This window comes from Pleurodeles waltl, chromosome 1_2 (assembly GCF_031143425.1).
Source record: "Pleurodeles waltl isolate 20211129_DDA chromosome 1_2, aPleWal1.hap1.20221129, whole genome shotgun sequence".
Taxonomy (NCBI): domain Eukaryota; kingdom Metazoa; phylum Chordata; class Amphibia; order Caudata; family Salamandridae; genus Pleurodeles; species Pleurodeles waltl.
Genome location: NC_090437.1, coordinates 748,286,167 through 748,306,613, shown reverse-complemented (window position 1 = coordinate 748,306,613; position 20,447 = coordinate 748,286,167). Strand labels below are relative to the sequence as shown.

General features: G+C 45.0%; 1 protein-coding gene across 1 annotated transcript in view; it reads right to left on the bottom strand.

Annotated features, from left to right (window-relative positions):
- ETFDH (electron transfer flavoprotein dehydrogenase) overlaps positions 1 to 20,447 on the bottom strand; it is a 420,402-nt gene that overhangs the window by 100,394 nt on the left and 299,561 nt on the right. The window lies entirely within an intron of this gene.

Here is a 20,447-nt window from a genome sequence, read left to right as displayed (position 1 = left end):
TTATGAACTGATTGGGAACTGTTTGGCAGAGATCAACAGACTCAGGGAGTCTGAAACGGATCTTCTCTCTTTAAAGCACTCCAATCAGAATCAGTATTTTCACAAAAAAGGCTAAAATCATCTGAAGGCAAATCAATGACAGAGGCAGGTACATCTATGAAGAATCCTGTGGAACACATCCAAGCATGTCGGTGGGGCCCAATAATGGTGCCAACCACCATCCCCAGATAATCAGTAGTGTCTAGGTCAGTGGAGGTCACATATTTGGTTTCGCCTTGTCTATCATAGACTGTCTGAGCCAAGGAGGCTCTAAGGTCTACAGGGTTTGCTGGCAAGATCTGACTGGCCATGTCCTAAACATCATTTGCTTAGTGACCCAATAACTGTACAGTATTTAACAACTGCAATACCAGGCTGGCCTAGAAGAACCTATGTTTTCCAAACACCACGATCCTCTTGGACTACCTATCCGTAGGTGTTCTGGGGAATACATTTGGAATTCACCTTACTGGTTGAAGCCTGAACCACAAGGCTCTCAGGGTTTTTTTTTGGCAACAATATCAGGGCCACCAGGAACCAGTCTGTAATGCCTGGCTGCCTGCCTATTCAGGTGGCCATTTGACCAAGTGTCCATCAAGGGAAACTTGAAGGCCTTCTTAAATGGGAGCAAGGGCTCAGACATGGCTGGCCCAAGCTGCAGAATTTCCGTAAGGACATCGTTTTTGTTGTGAACAAATCACACCCACCCTACCATTCTCATTCTCATCCTCATCCTGGGGCATCCCTTGTTAAGAATCACAGCCAAACAGATAATAGAGCCTTTGCTGGCACATGCTCCTTGTAAGATTATGGTGACCCATTGCTCTTTTGTACTCCGGTAGCACAATGTCGGTTGAGATCGGTCCAAAGTTAGTTTGGAGTCTGACAATGGAATCAGCACCAGATCCTCTTCCGGTGCTACTGACGATACCTGATACCAAAGCAGACGTTGAAGGGCCCAGTGTAGGTCTTGGAGCTGGAACAGAAGTCTGTACAAGTGTCGGAACTGGGCTCAAAGAATGGCCAAGGGGCCAGACAGCACAGAGGATGAATACGCTGTCAGTAACCTGGCTGGAGGCCCCTGTACTTCTTTGGGACCCAAAGGCGCACCAGAGGGCTGGATGAGTGCCAAACATCTGCTGAATGGCCTTTTTGAAGGAATCAATCTGCTGCTGCATCACCGAAGGCCCAAAAGAATTTGTGTGATTAGCTGGGGATAGGCTCTGCAACTGTGGACTTAGAGGGAGAGGACTCACATCATGACTCCATTGTGCCTTCTCTTTGAACACAGAGTGGTGGGATAGGTCGAGTCCTGCTTTCTTTTTTTCTGTTTGTGTTTGGACTTACCAGAGGACTTCGACCATGAAGTAGACTGTTCATGGGAAAGACCTCGAGAGCATAATCAAGTCCGACCAGTGACTTACACGAGTGCCACTATTTCCTTGTATGTTTGGCAACATACAGTTTAACATCTTATTCCCAGATTGCCTCCGGGTGAATAAGGGCACATTTATCACACAACATTGAGCCATGGCCTGAGCCCAAACACCACAGGCACACCTTATTTGTTTTCTACCAACAAGGCATAGTTTAAAACCTGTCATTTTAGGAGGGGACATCGTTCCCTAGCACGTAGGTCGTCTGAAGGCTGATGAAATTGGCAGTGGAGCTCCGGTTATCGATGGTTATTGCAAATCATTTTTATTTGGTGAAGCCCTGAAGGAGTTACACAATAACTATATTTGTCGCGAAACAAATGTTAGCTTAGATTGATTGCATTTCTGTTCAGGAAAAAAAAAATCCCTGTAGAATGATTCAATCATCCTTGAAGCCTCGAAACTGTCTACACTGTAGGTCAGACTGAGATTAAGTAAACAGTCACACTTGGTTGTCTGCCTAGGGTGTAATTATGCTGGCACTGATAGTGGTGTAGCATTTGGGTAGTGTTGAATTGAGTGTTATTTAGCCAGGTTCCCCAGATTTTTGAATGCCTGTGTGGGAAACCCCAGGCCTTGCAGCTCCTCCTCCTTCAGAAGTGAGTATTGTTTTATCCCTCTAATCAAGCTTTGGCGAGAGAGTGGGGAGAGAGCCCTCCATCCATATGGAAGGTAGCAGCCCGTTCCTATTAGTGCGAGACTACTCCATGTGTCTCCAGATTCATCCTGTATTTCTAAAAGGCGATTTTATGTATGAGTTGTACATATTTCCGAAGTGGCTCGATGCAGGCACATTCCCACGTTCTGGACGTTGGGTACCAAGCTGGGGTGGTGAGCAATTGGGAGCAGGAATGTGGTGGTGGGCTCCTACTTTTATAACCCTTTCAGTGGTATAGTAAGTTCTGTGTAGATAGTTACATTAAACAAGATGGAGATTAGCTGATATGGCAAGGATCCGTGATGCCGTTTTGGCTTCCACCCATTCGGTATTTTCAAACAAGTTAGTTACTTTCAGCAGTAGACACGTTTTGTTAATTATGGTCCTGGGATGGGTTTAGCATTCTCCAAACAGACCCCTGCTTGATGAATAGTGTCTTGCATTTCGTTTTGCTAACTGGCAAACAGACCTTTAACTGGTAAGCCAAGAGCTCATACCACTAGGGAGAAGGCAGCTTCTACCATTTGGATCAAGAATGTTTCAGCTTTGGAAATTTGCAAGGCAGCAAATTTGTGAGGCAGACAATTAGGAATTATTTTCACACTTTCACTAGACATTCCAGTCTAGATGAAGATTCTGGAACTAAGATTCTGGCAGGTCAAGCAGATGATTTGCGAAATTTATTAAATTAAGACAAGCAGATTCCTTGACATTTTCTGCATGTTTATTGGTATATAATTAATTTTTTATTGGACTGACAGCTGAAAAGCGGGAACATGCAGAAGGAAACGTGAACAACCCTCACTCCTCCCCGGCTGACAATGCACATGTATAAAAATAATCCCTTTTGGGCGTCATAAACTCTTGCCATTCAGTGCACTCTGGGAAATGGATCTGCTGGCTCTCTTAAAAGTCACAGTGCTTGATGACTACAGCTGACACACTTTGGACCCGACAGGCACATATCATTTAATTTCATTATGTTATAGTGTTTGTATCATGTATTAAGAATCTGTACTTTGACCAGACCCTTTTCTATGTGTCAGTGAGAGTGGTATTAATGTCCTCTCGTGTAAAGTTCCACTGCTGTATGAAACCCTGATCTTTGCGCTGCTATTCCATATGTCTGTGTAGTTTGTGGGTAGCACACTGACAGCAGTAGGATTCTGTGTGGTGTGAGAGTCTGAGTAATGAGCCAGTGGGATCCCTTTTGGAAGCCCCAGTAAAGCATGGCACAAGATGGAGACTGAGAATAGCTTTCCCTGACAGCTGAGGTGTATTTCCTGAATGCCTGGGACTGGTGGTTAGATGCCCAGACATTGAAGTAAGGAGGAGAAGGAGGGGGCAAGGGCTCTCTTTAATAAATCCATGAGACCCTTGTTAGCACTGTTGATCTTCCTGAGCAATGCTGTTTGGTACATGGTATGGGACTACAATTTCTGTTGCTCACAGTGAGGATGTTTCTAGGCAGACCCTTTTTAGGTTTTGTCTGCACAGCGCTTGCCGAAATCTATTGTATTAAAAAACACGCATTGTCAATGCCACTCGGTCTCGGCAATTCAAGATATATTAGCATTCTTAATGTCAATTTCTTATAGCCTTGCGTTATGAAGTGAGCAATGGGGCCATCTGGGTGTGGAAGGGGCAACCCCTTCTCTAGTACTGGCAGCACTTACCTAAATCTTCGTCGCAAGGATTGGTGTTGAACAGAGGCATGTCTACGCTGGAGCTTTACTTTCGGTGACCGGCACCATCCATGCAAGCCGTAAAAAGTAAAGCTGCATTCCGTTTCTGCACCATACTCTAAAGAGAGCCTCAAGTCAACTCATACGAGGAAAATCATGCACTTGCACTTCAATGCAGGCACTGTCCACCCCGAGCACAGGGCAGCACAACTGCGCGAGCCCACGCGCAGCAATAGAGATCCTCCCATATCTACGTCACAACTGATAATTGGTCAAAGCACGCCCAATCTGTCAGTCCCGACCTCACAAGGAGCTCGGTGGGCACCAAACAAAAGTCACCTGTACCCCGTCACTTGCAGAAATTAAGTGCTGTCTGACCTTAAATCATAGTTCATGTACGCTGCAAACGCCTCTCAAGGACTCCAGCAGTCACCAAACAACAGTCACCCGTTGATTATCACAATTAGGTCCAGTCCGACCTTAAATGATCGTACATGTACGCTGCAAACAGAGAAGCCGGTATCATATTCAGCGCCATTTTAAAAAGTCCTGAGATTAGCCTCAATTCCGATCAGGTGAGGAAAATCACTTCACCCTTGTCAAGGCAATTGTGTCGACTATTACAGAACGGTCCTCCTGGCCGTGTTGATATTTGATTGAGCTATATAGTGTCACACACTGCCTTAAGGAATACATCCAATACGGTCCCTAATGAATTATTTTCGCTGGCAGGCTACCAACAGCTCCCTTCATACCATGCTGTAAATGGAAGGAAATAACCAGCGAAGTAAGAAATATACCAGTGTATCTATTCCTCTGTTAGTCATTGAGACAGCACTAGATGGTGCAGTGAAGACAATGTATGAGAAACGAGGACTCTTTCTTATAAGGAATTCCTACGTTTGTTGGACTCTGCCATGCAACAGCTTCTATTGCACGAACTACAGCCGAGAGCCACCAGGTCAGCATCAGCATCACAAGCGCATGATGTCACGCAAGTATATTTTCTACCGCTCCTCCTGAATACTGCAGTGGCTAGGTCTAGAGGACTGACCCTTAGCTGTGATGCAGTATCACAAGGCAATTACGGCACGTTCTCTTCTGTGTGTCATGCAAAGTTACATCAACGGGCAGGGACAGAGAGGGGTTTTCTTGCAACTTAAGGCTACAACTACATAAATGGAGGTGCAGATAAGTGAGGTGGCTCTGGAATTTACGGCAGTCAACAAGCAGACAAGTGAATGCGAGGATTGTAAATGATGTAAGGAAAACAGAAATAGTGAAAGAAAACCGGGTTCGAGTTTCTACGTCAGCACAACATCCTGTGATCTTCGGCAAATCACGTAATTTCCCTGTTAAACAAAAACGAATGTCACTGAAAGAATTCTATAGCATAGGAAATGAGTGAAGAGACTAAAAATAAAAGTACTAGGAACAGGACACTGAGGATGGAGCGAGTGAACTGAAAACACGAGCACTCGTATGGAGTACTCAGAGTCAAATGAAAAAGTAGTTCGCAAAACGGGAGAGGTGGACATTTACAAGTAGTTGGTCCCGGCTCTGAGGGTTTAGCATAACACAGGAGAGACATGACACATTTATGTCAAACAAATGGAAACAAAGGATTTCAGAGCGACGAGGGAGCGAGCAAATAGAAAGTCAAATGGCGGGCTGAAGCCCACAGATAAAACATTACACATGCGTGCTATCTAGCCGAGACCGAACAAAATCGTAAAAAGGGTTCAAGGGCCACCCATTACTTACCACTGGCTGGCTCCCAAGTCACTATACTTAGCATTGGCTGGCTCCCACGTTGGTCTCATTTCCTTGCATCCTGTTGGTCAGCAGCTCTTTACTCACCAATAGGTTGCTCCCACGTGGGTCTCCTTTCCTTGCTCCTGATTGGTCAGCGCTCTGCCAGACCTCGGCTTTCTCCTCCTGGGTCTTTTTCTGGTGGCCAGCGTTCTTCCACTGACCACGTTCTTCCCCAACAAACTTTCTTTTACATTAACAAATGCACTCTCTATGAATGGATATGTCTCTAGTCTGTCTGCCGAAGCCCGCTGTCTATGCTTTTCCAGACTTTCTTCTTCCACCCCTCTGTTTGTCCCAACCTCCCTGCACCACCCCTGTTGTATTGCTTTCCCTGTCTGCCCTACTCCCACCTCCCACTGTACACCACCCACCATGCACCCTCTGGCACTCCTGTCTGTCAAGCATGCATTTTAACCTGCCCTTCCCCTTGTTTTCACTCACCACCTCGCCTGCCGCTCCTAGGAATGCTTTATCATGGCTCCCTCGTTTAAACATGTGGCTCAGGAGCATGGGATGCTGTATAACAGGGCTTAAAGTAAATATAAAACAAAGTGCGATGGTGGGGTCAATGCTGGCCATGCCACATAGCTTTGTTTTTATGTACTTTAAACTACAGGGAGTGCAGAATTATTAGGCAAATGAGTATTTTGACCACATCATCCTCTTTATGCATGTTGTCTTACTCCAAGCTGTATAGGCTCGAAAGCCTACTACCAATTAAGCATATTAGGTGATGTGCATCTCTGTAATGAGAAGGGGTGTGGTCTAATGACATCAACACCCTATATCAGGTGTGCATAATTATTAGGCAACTTCCTTTCCTTTGGCAAAATGGGTCAAAAGAAGGACTTGACAGGCTCAGAAAAGTCAAAAATAGTGAGATATCTTGCAGAGGGATGCAGCACTCTTAAAATTGCAAAGCTTCTGAAGCGTGATCATCGAACAATCAAGCGTTTCATTCAAAATAGTCAACAGGGTCGCAAGAAGCGTGTGGAAAAACCAAGGCGCAAAATAACTGCCCATGAACTGAGAAAAGTCAAGCGTGCAGCTGCCACGATGCCACCAGTTTGGCCATATTTCAGAGCTGCAACATCACTGGAGTGCCCAAAAGCACAAGGTGTGCAATACTCAGAGACATGGCCAAGGTAAGAAAGGCTGAAAGACGACCACCACTGAACAAGACACACAAGCTGAAACGTCAAGACTGGGCCAAGAAATATCTCAAGACTGATTTTTCTAAGGTTTTATGGACTGATGAAATGAGAGTGAGTCTTGATGGGCCAGATGGATGGGCCCGTGGCTGGATTGGTAAAGGGCAGAGAGCTCCAGTCCGACTCAGACGCCAGCAAGGTGGAGGTGGAGTACTGGTTTGGGCTGGTATCATCAAAGATGAGCTTGTGGGGCCTTTTCGGGTTGAGGATGGAGTCAAGCTCAACTCCCAGTCCTACTGCCAGTTCCTGGAAGACACCTTCTTCAAGCAGTGGTACAGGAAGAAGTCTGCATCCTTCAAGAAAAACATGATTCTCATGCAGGACAATGCTCCATCACACGCGTCCAAGTACTCCACAGCGTGGCTGGCAAGAAAGGGTATAAAAGAAGGAAATCTAATAACATGGCCTCCTTGTTCACCTGATCTGAACCCCATTGAGAACCTGTGGTCCATCATCAAATGTGAGATTTACAAGGAGGGAAAACAGTACACCTCTCTGAACAGTGTCTGGGAGGCTGTGGTTGCTGCTGCACGCAATGTTGATGGTGAACAGATCAAAACACTGACAGAATCCATGGATGGCAGGCTTTTGAGTGTCCTTGCAAAGAAAGGTGGCTATATTGGTCACTGATTTGTTTTTGTTTTGTTTTTGAATGTCAGAAATGTATATTTGTGAATGTTGAGATGTTATATTGGTTTCACTGGTAATAATAAATAATTGAAATGGGTATATATTTTTTTTTGTTAAGTTGCCTAATAATTATGCACAGCAATAGTCACCTGCACACACAGATATCCCCCTAACATAGCTAAAACTAAAAACAAACTAAAAACTACTTCCAAAAATATTCAGCTTTGATATTAATGAGTTTTTTGGGTTCATTGAGAACATGGTTGTTGTTCAATAATAAAATTAATCCTCAAAAATACAACTTGCCTAATAATTCTGCACTCCCTGTATGTTACACAGCAGCTCGTGTTGCTGTGTAACATCTTCAAAGACACTGAAACAGTAGTGTTTGGTGAACGTCTGAACAGATCTCCATGTAGCTGCCTTACAAATATCAGCAATAGGGGCATTCCTCATCAAAGCAAATGTAGCTGCCTTGCCTCTTGTCGAATAGGCCTTAGGTTTCGCCAACAAAGGCTTGTTGGACTTTTGGTAACAAAAAAGTGGCCAAATCTGTGAGGACCAGCCCATAGAACACAAAAGCTGGTCTGATTTGTGCAGATCACGTGTCTTGTCTAGGTCAAGCCTCAAGACCCTCCTTACATTCAAGGAGTGAAGGGTTTGCTCTGCTTGAGTAGAAGGATTCTGAAAAAAGGTGTTCGACATGAAAATCTGAAATAACTATGGTAAGAAATTTCGGATGGGTTCTGGGAACTACCTTATTAGAGTGGAAAACTGTACAAGGTGCACATAATGCTTGGATTTCACTAACTCTACGAGCTGATGTAATGGCTACTAATCGGAAAGCTGCTTGCTATTGATGGAAAGATGGATGCTATAGCGATTCCTTATGAATAGGTTCAAAAGGATCTTGCATTAAATGTGAAAGGACTATTTAAGTTTCCATGAACAGAAAGGGCGTCTGACCGGAGGGAAAAAACATTTTTTACCCTTCAAGGAAATCTTTCATTACTGGGATCTTAAAAAGAGAGGTTTGTGAAGGACATTTGCAGTAGGTAGTAAAAGCCGCCAAATGCACTTTTATGGATGAGAATTGTAAGCCATCTTTTGCCAGATAGAGGAGATAGGGAAGGATGGCTTCCTCCTGGCAAGATGTAGGGTCTATGTTCTTGGAAGAAAATCAAATGCAGAATCTCTTCCGCTTGAAGGCATAAACTGTACGAAATGACAGCTGTTGAGCTTCTTTAAGAATGTTCATGCAGTTTTGTGACAGGTTTAAATGTCTATACTCTATTAGCTCAGGGGCCATGCTGCCAAATTCAAAGACGAGAGATTGGGGTGAACTATCTGTCCTCCAAACTTCGTTAATAGGTCTGGCCGGCATGGCAACTTCAGGTGTGGACGCTGCGACCGGTGAAGGAGGTCCGTGAACCACCATTAACGTGGCCACTCCAAGGCTTTCAGGTGTCTGCCTCTCGAGTGGGACAGCTTGAGGAGGACTGCAGGATCAGAGGAATTGGAGGAAAGGCATGTGAGAAATTTGTCTGACCAGTCGATCCATAGGGCATTCCCCAGAGTCCTTGGTTGGAAGTACCTCGAGGCAAAGACTTGGCATATTTTGTTTTCTGCAGTGGCGAACAAGTCGATGTGCAGCGAGCCCAATAATCTGAAGATGTTTGATGAAATTGCTGTGAAAGACCCACTTGTGGCTCTCTTGCAAGGCCCTGATGAGGGTTTCTGCCTGCACATTTTTCACACCTGGGAGGAGTGTTGCTGTGATCCACAGGTTTCTGGCTACGTGCCATTTTCAAAGTGCTTGGGCTTCGTGGGACAAATGTCTGGACCTCGTTCCCCACTGCTTGTTGAGGTAGTACATGGTGGTTATGTTGTCCGTTTGAACAAGCAGGGATTGGGTCTTGAATGACGGGTAAAACACTCTGAGAACCAAGTGGACTGCCCTGAGCTCGAGAAGGTTGATATGATACATCATTTTCCTTGGAGACCAGTTGCCTTGTATTTGGAGATGATCCATGTGGGCTCCCAATCCTAGTAGCGAGGCATCTGCTACTATGGCTAGGAAAGGGGTTTGCTGGTGGAAGGGTACCCCGTGAAGGAGGTTGGAGAGGATCACCACATCAGAGACAGTTTCACAGATGGGGGAGAGTGATCTTGTCCTCTAAGCTTCCTGTCGCTTGATCCCACTGATTCTAGAGACATTCATGAAGGGGACGCATATGAAGGCGTGCATTCAGAGTGAGGAAGTTACATGAGGCTATGGAGCCGAGAAAAGAGGATACTGACCTCACTGTGGGATAAAAGGGTCTCATTAGAATATGACATTTCCGACAGATCGAAGAAAGTCTCTTCCCTGAAGGAGACACTCTTGCCTTTACGGTGTGGAGAGTGGCTCCTAAAGTATTGTAGAATCTGCACTGGTTTGGAGATCGACTTGCTGTGGCTGATGTGTAGACCCAACTGCTGACATACTTCGCAAGACACGTTGTAGTGACACTGGGTTTCGTGTGAATTAGAAGCTTTGATCAGCCAACCGTCTAGTTAGGGATAGATGAAAATTCAGTGCCTCCGGAGATGTGCAGCCACTTCCGCCATGCATTTGGAGACGGTTCTGTGGGCTGATTTGAGGCCAAACGGAAGGACTTGGTATTGATAATGGTCCTGCCCCACTATAAACCTCAATAACTTGCGGTGTTTCTTTGCGATTGGTATGTGAAGATATGTGTCTTGGAGGTCTATAGAACAGAGCAAATCTTCCTAACATAGTTGAGGATAGATCTGATTTAATGCCAGCATCCACAATTTCTCCCTTCAAATCCTTTTGTTGGCTGTCTTACTCCAGAATGTGTCTGAACTCGTTCTTGTCTTTTTTCTTCACCAGAAAGTACCTGTGCCCCGTTGTTTGTGGGGAATGATCTCCACCGCATTCTTTTGAAGCAAGATGTTCTTTCCGAAGCATGAGCAAATGATGGTTAGATGGTTTCGGTAGTATGGTCATGGGAGGACCGGTGAATCTGAGAGAAATCCCATTTTGAACAATATTGAGCACCCAGGAATCTTTTGTGATTTTTTTGCCACTCTGCTAGAAAGTGTGATGCTTCCCCCTACCAGAGTGGGTAACAGAAGAGGGGGGAAGAGAAGATTCATTGTTTGGCACCAGTTGTTGTTTTTCCCCCTTGGTCGGGTTGCTGCGAAGGTCTTCTTCTAGATTTCCTTTGCAGTTGTTGCGGTTGGTAAGGGTGCTGCTGCTGTGCCTGCTGTCGACCCTGGTACCAATGAGGGTTTGAACCCTCTGAGGGTAAAAGCGGCATTGGTAAGGCCTGAATAGACGTCTTGTTTTTTTCAGTCTTTCGAGGCTGACAGCCTACAGCGTTTCCATTTCGCATTCATGCAAGCCATTTTGTCTGCCACAGAGGGTAGATTCTGAAAATGGAAGGTTCAAAATCAGTTGTTGTGATTTGGATTTCAATGAAGTGAGTCTTAGCCAAGAGTGACGTCTCAAGGCAATCCTATGACAGTATTCATGAGCCTCCAAGCCTCCAACAATGAGGAATCTGCTGCCACACTGATTATTTGGTTTGATACCATGAGACCCTTATTTACTATTTCTAGAAAGTTCTCTCTCCTATCCCTGGGGAGGTCATCTGCAAATTGTTGGAATGAGTCCCAGAGTGCTCTATCGTACCTACCCAAGAGGTAGGTGGCACTAGAGGCCTTCATGGTTGTTGCAGCTGTACTGCACACCTCTAGCCCCACTGAATCCAATCCAATAACGGAAGACGCAGGAGTGGTGGCATGATATTTCTTTGCAGCTAGAATGACTACCGAGTCAGGAGACGGATCTGCTCTTAGTAACATAGGATCTTGTTCAGGAGGCTTGTATTTCTTTTGTAGCCCCAAAAGGGCTGGTTTGGTGGTTGCTGGAATGAGGAAAAGTTCCACTATAGGCTCCAGTAATCCTGGCATTAATGGAAGCAGTGGCCTTGATTCCGATCTTTGATGGGGCATCAAATGATGACAGATGTTGTAGGTATAGGAACCGACATCTGTGTGTTTAATTTCACTGCTCTCCTTGCTCACACCTCCTGGAAGGTAGCTATGTTGTGCACTGGTGGGACACGAGGTTGTGGTAAAACAGTCCAAGTCGGTGAATAGCGTCTTGATGAGGAAGATGAGGATGTTGTATGTCCTAATCAATGTCTAGATCGTCTCGAAGATGACGAGCACCCGGAATGATGTCTTTTGGCAGTGTGACCTATGGTGCGACATGGAGCGTGAAGGAGGCTGTGCTGGAGTTGCTCAGCAGGTGGTGCAGGATTTACTGCAGGAAGTGTAGATGGTGGCAGAGGCGGAGTAGGAGGATGTGTCCCTAAGAGGCAGATGTAAGAGCCCTAGTAGAGGTCTGACCCTCTCCTTGCTCTGAGGTCTCACCTTCAGACTGTAGTTGCTGTCTGTGCCGCTCTTCCTTGCCATGGGATACTGGTGGTCTCTGCAGCCTTAAAGGCACAGTCACTGTTTTCCACTCACATAATAGCAGCCTATCAGGCTACATTACCTTTCTATATTTCATCTCTTTATTTGTCAGAAAAGGGTTTGTGAAGGCGATTTGAAGTGTGGTGTAAACATTTACCTCAAATTATACATTTATAAGGGTAGTTTTTTTTTTTTTTAACCTTTTTTATGTACAATCTGAAGAATTACACCACTGTAACCTGTTTGCATAGGCTTCATAATATCTTTCTTTGTCAAGTGTTTCTACAGGCCTTCCTGAAGCAAGAAGAACATCTACACTTAAGAAGAGACTGTATAAAGAAGTGCTCCGAGATACCGCACATGGGCAGAACTATTCAAATGCTTATGCCTATCAATGGAGATCTCCTACGAGAGAAACTACGTTACATGGCAGCTCATGTTGCTGTGTAACATCTTTGAAAGACACTGACAACGCAAATAGTTCTCATGTAGGCAAACCCAATTTGCTAAGCCAATGCTCGTTTCTGTTTACTCCTTCAGGAAGGTGATGGCAGCCAAATGCAGAGAATTTGCACTTCAGTGGGCCCACGCTTCGAATGGTCGTGCTTAGAGCCAGCCCCACTGCTACATAATGTGAGAACCTTTGCACTACATAAAGGTTGAGAGTGAACTGCAGCCTGGCAGTGTGGTATCCCAGCCACCCCACTTTGTTCCTGGCGCAAGTTCTTCTGAACAAGGAAAATAGTCTCCGCAGAGTACTTCACAGACTGCTGTGTGGCCAGGTCTTTTGAATGCACTAGTCTCCCAAAGTTGAGGGGACATAATCTTAAGCCTGCACTTTCTGCTACAAGGAGCCGAAGGTCTTCCTATAGCCTCGAAGTCTGCTTGCTGAGATATGAAAGAAGTGTGCCTGACCCTGCAGAAGAAGAGACTGTCCAGCAAGAAAAGCCCAGCATGTGCCAGAACCTGAGGATTACAAAGGGCAATGTTGCAGTAAAAGAAAGCTTCAACAGCTCAGATATGCAACTGGCCAGTGAACCAGTTAAGTTTATAAAAGCTGTTTCAGACAAACTGAACCGTGTTCTTGAATGAGTCATATACACAATTATTAGCTGCTGCTTAAGACTGAAACCTCTAGAAGCACATTATTGATTTTAACCCCCTCAGTTTACCTCCCTATGAGATGCTATGTCCACTAGGATGTACCAAACCAAACATCGTCAATACGGTCAGGCCTACGGCTTAACTAGAAAATAAATGTATAGTGAATTTTGTATTTCAAGAATCTGCGTTTTGCGATAACGTATTTTAACCACTGCAAATTATTTTAAATATTGACATTACCCATTTTATTCAATTAACTATTTTATGTTTTTATTCACGATGCTTTGCAATGGATTTTATTACTATGCAGTAAATAAGTTAATTAGTTCCTTTCTTCAACACTGTTGCCATCATCCAATAAATCTGAATCTTCAGGACGCAGATGGTAATGATTTTGAAACCGATTCGGCTGGAAGATGAGGAACTGTCTGTGGCAAGAGTGTTGCCACTTGTCCTACTCACTCATCAGGAGTATGTGGCTGACCTGGAGGTGGTACAGTGCCAGGAGTTGGTGGAAAATGGCATAATAGTCGGACATTATCTGATGTAATTAATTGGTGCGAGTCACAAGGAACTCATCATTGGCTCTGCTAACTGTTTCCTTGTAGCACTGCACTCAGCCCATCTGCATTCGTAATGAAGATGACAATGCCTTTAGTGTGATTTATCATCCTTATCATTGCAAGATAGATACCCTCTTGGTTGATTAGTGCATTATACCAATCAGCATACATAACATAACACAACATGTTCCTTATATTTCTGATGCTCATACTGTATTTCTCATCATTGTCATCCTGGCATTTGATGAGAAGGTGAACAGGACAACCAGCCATAGCAAATGAACCTTCATGCTTAGATTCCCTTTTTGTGTCAAAAAGCAATTTCAGTGCATAAGGTGAAACCTTGCTAAAAGATGTATCCTATGGTTTCTCGGGGGTCAATGGGAGAGCAGATACCTTAAATGTTTTACAGAATTGGTTAGAGAGGGTTGTCGTTGGAAGAGTAAAAGTTAAGGGCCTTATCAACTGTTAATACAGTAACACTGACATAAGAAGGGAAGATGTCATTGAAGGTCCTGTCAGTGATAGGTGACAAGTAACTCTGAGGGAGCAGTCATCAACAATGGTTTGTTTACAAGAATTGCAATTATTTGTGCTGTTGATGGTGGAGTAGTGACCGTCTCTGCGGTTACTGCTGGTGGGGAATTTCATCAACGGTGCTGTTGCCAGACACTTTAAAGCCTTTGTCTTAGCAAGGAGCGCCTCAGGAGACACTTTCCTCTATCTGATCAATTGTCAGAATATTTTGATGCCTTTCTGGCCGGTTAATCAGAAATCGATGGTTGGTCTTTGTCAGACTTCGCCCTTTAGAATTTTTAAAAGTCTTGGAGTCTTTTGAGGGGTTTCTTTCTCAGAAGACAATTCCTCACCTTAAGAAGCCACTTCTGTAGCATTCATGCTCTGTAGTCACCAAAGTAGACAACCTTCAAGATCACTGAGAGATTAAGTGGAAAAAGTGCAGAAGATCTTGCATTCCTTCATTTTAGATCTGGGGTACAGACAATAAATGCAGTCGTCATGTCGATCATCAGCATGAAGTCTTTCTCACACAAGAAACACAGTGTCTCTATAATGCCTTCTTTGAATTGGGTTGTGTCAGCCTGGCAGAAATATTCAGAAATCTCACTGAGCTTCAAGATACGACTCTGCTCTTACAAGAGGACATTTCCTGATTCATACTAGTGACCCATAGGTGATAAGCAGAAGCTGAAAAATTCTGAAAGAGAGCTCTTAAAGGATCCCACTTTGGGGTTTCATGTAATTAAGTTCAGTAGTTTGAGATACTGATGTTGTGGGTGGAGGGCCTCTAAGGGTTAACTTTCTGTGCTTTTCTACTATTTATTTGTCAATAATATGTAAATCCAGATCCATACAGGGTGGGTATGTGATCATTTTGATAACTCTTCAAATCTGCTTGAACAAGGGGGAATTTCTTCCAGTTTGCTATTTTGGAATTCATGGATTCAGGAAGGATCCATGTGAGCTGACTGGCTGGCTGTGACAGGACAATTGTTAATTGTAGCAGCCTTTGCGTGAAAGAAGTGGTCCACATAATTAATGGATCCTCTGTTACTGAAAAAAACTTTTTTTGGGTGGTGGGGTATTTGAAGGAGGGAGGGGCAGCATCCTCTGATGATAGGAAGGTGGTGAGGTGGAAGGGTACACAGAGAAATTCTGCCCTAAAAATAGAAGAACATTTGATATTTTACAGTAGTATCTGTGGATCTAAACAAAGGATCCAGGAATATCCCTGGCCTCCATTTTTATTTTGTGACATGATGGACATACCAACATACTCTAAAATACAGCCCCAAATTAAAAGAATTCTGAAGCAGAGTATAGGTGGGCTGGGGGACCATCCCTCCACCCTCAGGGTTATAAGGGAGATCATAAAAAGGACAGATCCTATACTTCAAACCTGCAAAAAACTGGCATGCAAGTTCAAAACATGGACCCCCTAGAAGCCTGTCAAACCCAAACTGGCTCCACAGTATAGAGAATTCAAAAGATTTGGCATCATAAATCAGTGCAACATTGGCTTTCAAACAAAGTAATGCCATATCCTTAAGTGGCCTTTGGTAACAAGGGCTGGTTGTATGGTATGGCTTTATTCACCACGTAATCCTAGAGATTGCTACACACACCTAAATGTCATCCGCAACAGGATTTATGGGTGCACAGGTGATGCCCTGGGTCTAGATCTGGTCCTCTGCGCCTGTTCTCTAGCCACATGGGAAGCGCAAATGCTAAAATTTAGCTGCAGCAGCATGGGCAAACAGGCTGCACCATGGGCTCAATTTTGGCCCTGTAGATCTGTTCTTGTGGGCAGGATGCATGCCTACAACTAGGTTTAACGTTGTACGGGTCTAAAAGTCCTGAAGAATGCCCCAGAGAATGACTGTTGTTTTTTGTCGGCAGGAATATGCTGGAAGATGCCCTGTGCAATGTTCAGGCGTAACTACCATTCATGATCCACCAGAGATCGCAGTTAGTATGTTCTGGCGTTTAAAGGCCCCACCAGATTGTGCACAATCAAGGAAATGCCTTGACAATTAATCGCGTTCTAGATGCACAGGGCCCAGGACCCCACCCCGCCCTTCTTGTTACAATCCACATGGTGAAGGTGATGTGCATGAAGACCTGAAGCAGCATCCCCTTGGATTGCAGTAAGGCTTCCAAAGCCAAGAGAATGAACCGCAACTCCAACAGGTTTATCTAGAGAATGATCTTTGCTGAAGACCAAAGTCCTCTGATCTCCACCTCTTCCTGATGACCCCTTCAATCCAGCAGTGACGCGTCAATACCCAGTCAGCTTTGGATGTGGAAGGGAGAGGGGTCTGCCACTGGTCCAATTGCAGTCAAGCAGGATGTCCAAGAAGCCATGGGGCCACCCTCACCAATGTCCAGGACTAATGTTGAAACATCGGAATCATAACCCGAATGTCCCAGACTCTGATCTGTAGGGAAGGCTCGAAAGGGTATCCTATCCAGGATAGTTCAGATTAAAGGGAGCCTCTGCCAATGAGTCAGGTGCGACTTCAGCACTTTGAACCCCAATCAAGTAAGGTGGTCTGCTGTCGCCTGGAGGTGGCCCATGACCGACTGGTGAGCCCACCATCAGCTAGTTGAAGTAGGGGAAGATTGGTACCCCGACAAAGGTATGCTGCAATCACCTTCGTAAACACCCAATAGGCAGTTGGAGGCCAGAAGGGAGCATGGCAAACTACAAATGTTTTTGGCACACCTTGAACTGCACTGTGTCTGTAGGCCTGCTGGACTAGGATATGGATATAGGCATCTTTCAGTTTCACGCTAGCTTCTAGTCTCCTAGATCAAGGACAGATAGAAACTGGACCAATCCTTCCACAGAACAAAACTGAGAGGTCTACACCCTTTTTGAGCACTAGAAAATAACACAATTTACATCAAGTTCTTATCGCCAGTGCCGGGAATCTTACTATGGTTCCCTTCTCCAAAAGTGCCTGAGCTCCCTGCAGCAAAAGAAACATATGGTCCGCCAAAAGCAGCTGTGATGTGGGTGGAAGATGTGGTGGGTCCAAAAGGAATTGGCAGGGTGTAGCTCACTGAATTACCTGCAGGACCCACCTGTCAGATGCGATGGCTTGCCACCCATGACAAAAATGACTGACTGTCTCCCACAGGGTGGTTGTGTGCAGCTAAGGGCAAATTAAGGCAGCCTGGAGGACTGGAAGGTTTGCTGTCTCTGTGAGCCTGGATGTTGTCTGCCGGATCTCCCTACCCAGACAGGACTGTGTTGTCTACTGATGGGGTTTTGGGCCTTGATGCTGCCTGTAGTCAAAACCCCTAGTAATGCCTCCAAAGGGGCAAAATTGTTGGCGATACTGCCTTATGGGTGTGCAGACATCGAGAGAGCACACAGTTGCTCTACTTTCTTTCAGAGTCTGCTTTCTTGCCAGAAAGGTGAGACCTGTCAAAAGGCTTATCTGGAAACAATGCTTGAACATCACCCAAAAAACATGTGGCTCTCATCCATGCATAGTGGCGGACCACCACGTTAGTTTTGACTGCTTCGCCTGAAAAGTTGGTTGTGTCCAAGCTGAACTGTACAACATACTTGGCCACTTATTCCCCATCTTGAGTGGTCTGTGGGAGTTGGAGCAGAATTGTTGTGGGACTGTTGGAAAGATCTCTACGACCACGTCCCATAACGCATGAATGGACCTACCCAGCAAACATCCGACACTGACTGGCCTAAGGGCAAGGCTAGTTGATGAAAACTTCCTCTCTTCTAATGCATTACAGACTCTCAAGTAAATTTGGCTGAGGTGGAATTGTTTCGGAATCATATCGGGGGAATGAGGTTGCCATTCTCCTCCTCTATCAATGCAGTAGGAACCAGCAAAGACTGCAGCTCCTGCCATGGAGTCAGCTCAACATTCGGTGCTTAGCTCGAAAGGGTTCAGGAGGCACAGATGGCACTGTGCTTCCAGATCTATCAGGGGTAACCCTACTGGAGGTCTTTGAAGATCTGTGGGGCTCGAGAGAGCTGGTAGGGTGCCAAAGGTCTCTTCAAACATCTGTCTGTTGTGGCATTTCCAATAGCCCCAGAAAGTTTGGGGTGCATTGGAATCAGCTGTGGAAGTGGTTCCTTGTTGGGGGACAGGGACCAGACCGGGAGCGAGACCAAGGGGCACCTTAGCATCCATGTGACTTCTCAGAGGGAGAGTGGCAAGCCTGCCACAAGGCCCACTTGGATTGCTTGTGTTTCATTTTGGACTTGGATTTACCCAAAGAATTGGACCATTACGTTGACCTGTCACAGGAATTTCCCAGAGAGAGTGAACAGGGTCCATGTTCTCGACTATGAGCAGGACTTACATAACTTCTTGCAGTTTTCAGCGACATACAGGTTGGCTTTGTGTACCTGTACGGGCTTCAGATGTCTCAGGGAACATTTCTCGGAGCAGACTAAGGATTTGCATATGAAGGTGCGGAAAGACAGGAACTGACATCAGAGTGCTTGGGTGGTGCTTATACGTGCTTCTAGGTGTTGCTTCCGGGGTGGAGTGGGGTTAACGCAGAGCTGCACAATGGCAACTACTGGTGCACAGGGCCCATGCGGAAAAATCTTCCAGATCCAGTCTGGTGCCTGGGGATATTCTAACGTTGAGGAATCTGCAGTTAGAAGTATGCTCCTGGTTTTAATGTTTCCTAAAAGGACACTCCTTTCAGGTTATTGTTCAATCCTATAAATCATTGGAATATAGGCTATTGCAAGGAGTCACTCTAAGCTCCTCTTTGAGCCCTACTTTGTTTAATATTTATATGCATCCTTTGGTGGACATAGTGGCGAACCATAGATTATCGATCTACTCTTACACTGAAGACACTCATTTTTATATCTTTTTCTTCAACACAACAATAACGGGTATGTTGCCACCTCCAAATTCTCTTAATGACTTGTCCCCATGTATCTCAGACCTCTTTTTGGTTCTTAAAAATACTTCTCACCCACCAACCTAGTTGGTGGCATGCTTCATCACAGGGGGTCCCACCCCAGGTGCCTAGCACCTCTGTGGTGTGCTAAAACACCCAATTACAGTGGAACTAGTGGTCCTCAGTGATCAGTGCACATACAGAGTGATCAGTGCATAAAGAAATAGGGTGAGTTAAAATTGTCTGTGCGGCACCCCCTTCTCAGTGTGCTTCATTAATGGTATCCTTTGACAAGATTAAAAAAAGTGCAAGCTGTGCATGGAGCTTTAATGCACTCCTACATCTAAATCCTAGGTCGACAGGTTTCTGCCAATAAGTCTGCCCAGAAGAGGGTCAAAGTGGCTTTCTTCAGAACCTTTTCTTACTTACACATACTCACTAAGACATGCGTTATACTGTTGTCATTAATTCACAGTTTTCAATAACGGGAACACTCCTTTTGAATACCTACAAACAAATCACAGAGAGCAGAAAACGTCTTATATCAATTATCACCATGGCATTAAAACGCATCTTCCATCCATCATTTCACCATATTATGCATGGCACACATTCCCCTATGAGGATTGCATGCATTTGTGAAGAAGACTGAATGGAGCTCCTTCACTGTATTTTTCTGTCCAATCCCAGTTATTCTGAAAAACTGACCCATCAATATCAGATTGTGACTCAGAACAATAGTAACATTTTGTTTGTTTTTCTTGTAGTGCTTGCATTTGTTGGGTATCCTCTAACCCAGTGGTTCCCAATCTGTGGTCCGGGGACCCCTGGGGGTCCGCGAAGCCTCCTCAGGGGGTCCGCGAGTGCTTAGAAAATTAAATAATATTAACAGATTAAGCCCCAGCAGTCAGTGAAGGGGGTCCTTGGATTCGAATAATGATTCAGTGGGGGTCCCCGGGTTCCAGTAATGATAAAGTGGGGGTCCACAGAAGTCAAAAGGTTGGGAACCACTGCTCTAACCCTTGGTAAATTATAGCCCAAAATAATAGCCTTGGTTTCCCTCCAATGCTCGTTCTTAATGATGGGAATCTCTTTCTCAAAAAGTATCGCTCCCTCGTGTGGAGTGAAAAGAAAATGAATGCTCATTCCTTAGGGCAATCATCTCTAATCTGGCTCCCCATGCATCCTGTCCCCGTGCGTGGAGTGGAATATTCAACAGTGCCTCCTTATTTAGAATCAGTAAACACCTTCTAAATTTCCAATAGATCACTGCTTCCTGGGGTCCCCAGTTGGGGGGAAGTGGAGGGGGGCGAACCCTGTGGTCACACACTACAAAATACATCATTAATACTGTAGCCTGAAAGCATGAGAATCAGCTCACAGCATGCTCAGCCCCTTGT